This window comes from Coregonus lavaretus (genome assembly GCF_964263955.1).
Source record: "Coregonus lavaretus genome assembly, chromosome: 12".
Lineage (NCBI taxonomy): Eukaryota > Metazoa > Chordata > Actinopteri > Salmoniformes > Salmonidae > Coregonus > Coregonus lavaretus.
In genome coordinates this window covers 51,936,873-51,940,515 of record NC_139999.1, presented here as the reverse complement: position 1 = coordinate 51,940,515, position 3,643 = coordinate 51,936,873, and positions in this window count along the sequence as shown.

Genomic DNA, 3,643 nt, shown 5'->3' with positions numbered 1-3,643 from the left:
ACCGGAAATGATCCAGATGTGAGTCAAATTGAGCAGTCAATTTTGAGAGCTAAACTACAGATGGGACTGCCCTCACCAGTAAGGAGCAAACTGGCAGAGGTGGTTGGTCTTGGAAGCATGACAAAAGGTGTCTATACAGATCATATAGCCCATCAAGTGGATCTGTACCGGAAAAAGGAACACAACCAGAAAGAACAGGACCAAGAAACTCTCAGAAAACTCAATCAAATACAACTGGTGGAGAATAAGAAGGAGAAGAAACAAGCTTTGGTTATGCAGAATCAGTGTGCACCAAATCAACAATCACTGCCACAGCTTCAACCGAACCAGTTCCAACCGCAATTGTACCAGCCACCAATAGCGGTACCAGTTGTTTCATATCCACAGCCAGTTTCTGGACAGAGACAGAATTGAAGAGGAAGAGGACGAGAAGGCTTAGGAAGAGGAAGAGGAGGAAAATTTAAGCCATACTTCCAGCAATCTTCAGAAGTGTGTTATAATTGTGTACAGGTTGGTCACTTTGCCCGTGAGTGTAATGGGCCTGGAGGAAACACCAGAGGGAATTTCAGAGGAAAATACAGGGGCCAGTCAAGATCATCTGGAGGACCGGTGAACCCTTATAGGTGCCCGGAGCAAGGATTCTAGAGGTGCCCAGAAGATCCGAAAGGGGGGTGTCAGCTGGTAGCATCAGGACCGGAAAAAGATCCAACAATTGATGTGAAAGTAAACAAACAACCATTGGAAGTGATGGCGGATAGCGGAGCTGCTTTTACCTGTGTTCGGCCTGAAGATGCTACACATCTCCCTATGTCCAATCAACTAATTAGGACAATCGGATTTGAGGGAGTGAAACAGCTGATTCCTCTTACGGAACCAATTGAGCTCTGCTATGAAAATCAGAAAATTACAATACCCATACTGGTATCAGAACATACACCTATCGCATTGTTGGGAAGAGATGCATTGTGTAAATTGAACTGTACAATAAAATGTACACTGTCTGGTAGAAGTGCCAAAGGAAAAGGTTTACCAATTGTCGATGACGACAGAGATGGATTCTTCTTCAGTATTCTGGATTGGAAATCTCAGTGAAGTTTTTTTGGAGCGAGACCTCCTTGGAAGAATCAGTATCCATTGAAAGATGAAGCAATCCAAGGGATCGAACCAGGAATTGAAGGACTTTCAAAAGCAGGTGTTTTGAAGACAATGAGAAAAAATCCTTAGAGTAACAATCAATTGTTGTTTTGGGAGAAACCATGAGGGGTTGATAGTAGCGCCTCTAGACCTATTAGGTCTGATGATTCAGGAAGCACATGGGTTAGCTCATGTTGCAAGGGGGAGGTTAGGAGAAAGATCACAAAGGAGTATGGTTTTTGGGAACCATATTTGCTTGAACAGGTTGACTATGTCATAGGCAGGTGCACAATTTGTCTGAAAAATAATGTTCGCAGGGGTGTGACTGTTCTTCCTGGTCACATTCCTACACCGAGAGGTCCTATGCGTGAGTTGGTTATCGACTTTGTTGATATGATAAAACCAGTTGATGGGAAAAGATACATGTTGGTGGTTGTAGATAGATTTTCACGATGGCCGGAGGCCTGTCCAACCAAGTGAAAAGATGCTCAGTCGGTTGCTAAGTTCTTGTGTAAAGAAGTCATAAGCAGGTGGGGACTTCCCGATCGAATATCCTCCGAAAATGGGAAAGAATTTGTGGATAAATCAGTGAAATGGTTTTTGAAAAAATGAAAAAAAAAAAAAAATCTGACTAAATTGTTATGAAAACTAGGGTTGAAGTAACTCTAGGAAATTTTCAATATCTGTGTGATATTTTTTTACGTCTTTACATATTATTGTGATATTTTGTATTTTCTTATGAATCAAAAGGGGGAAATGGAATGTGATTCATTTTATATATCATTTTATATATCATTCATATATTATTGTTGATATTGATGTTTTAATTTGCATGTGTTGTTTTGCAAAAGATACTGGTTGGTCTTTTCTTTTCTTCCAGAAGTATATGGGAATGTGTAGAGGGGATTCAAATACTCAAACATGGACAATATGAATGGACTGGAGGAAGTGGAACAAGGAAGGTGTGGAAATGTTCAGATTCCATCATCAACGTTTCATTGGAAGTCGACACTGCTGAGGAGATGAAGTGTAGTGGACTACATTCCAGTGTCTGCAATGATATATAGACATATTTGCATGTGTAATACATAATTTGTGTTACATTCTTTCTGTATTAATTTTTGAAGAATTATATTTTCTGTTGTTGGGTACATGTGGGGACCTCAGATGTTTTTGTTTATTTCGTTGAAGCTTAGGGATATTGGGTCTAGGCAGGGACAGAGAGAATCCACAGGAGGGTCCGATGGGTCGACCAGCCTGAATGTGGACATTTTTGATTGTATTTTGTTTACTGAGGTTTTCATGTGTATTCAATCAATCAATCAATCAATTTTATTTTATATAGCCCTTCTTACATCAGCTAATATCTCGAAGTGCTGTACAGAAACCCAGCCTAAAACCCCAAACAGCTAGTAATGCAGGTGTAGAAGCACGGTGGCTAGGAAAAACTCCCTAGAAAGGTATTCAATTGCATCATAGCTTAAAATGCATTGATAAAGATTTATAAATTGATATGGAGTACTTAGGTGGTCGCCTGGGGCAGAGGGGCCGTGAGAGAATTTTCCTGTCTTGATTGATGGATATTTGGAATGAAAGCTGCCAGACAGGTTTTTCGCTCTTACACTCCATAACAATTTATTTACACTAATTACAAAAATGTGTCTATATAAACATGTGTTTACTCTCCATAAATTTTGGTTTATTGCTAAAGTTACTCAAGAACAAAAAAAAATATTTGTCATAATCCTATTTTTGTTTTCGAGACTTAATTAGTCTCGAAGGGGGGAAATATGTAGTGTCCGAGGGTCTATGATTTTGCTGACATTTGCAAATGGTGTAATGGATGAACTCTACTCTGCTTTGCTGAAACATCTGGAAAGCATTACTACATAGGTTTCTTGGAATAGAGGACATTTGGAGATATGTGGAACCCGGGGATTGGTCTATTAAAATCACGCCATATTATGTTACATAGGATATAAATACCATGTTTTGAACAAAGGACGGGGAGGAATAACATATTACAGATTGCAGCCGGTTATTCTCCAGATATCTGCAGATGTCTGTAAATTGACGCTGGAATTCTTTGAAATAATAAAATCTTTATAATCAAAGTACAGCGTCAGCGGAATTCTTATCAACACAGCATAGATCAGCATCGTTGTCTCTGACACCACATGGGCAAATGTACAAAATCAGCAGGGGATCAAATACTTTTTTCCCTCACTGTATATATATATATATATATATATACATATAAAACGTGGGGGATTGGAAGTGATGCAGACAATTACATTGATGGAAGTTACAATCTACAATATTAAGCAGATCTACCCCCCACCCCCCAAAAAAAAAAAAAATCCTCCCCCGACATCCTGGGGACCTTGATCAATGTCGAATATTGCAGTGCATCCGGTGTCACCATGATTAATAAGAGGTTGTACACCACAGTGTATTTCACAACAGGAGGATTTCAAACCAAACCAAATAAAGGGATGTTATACCACAG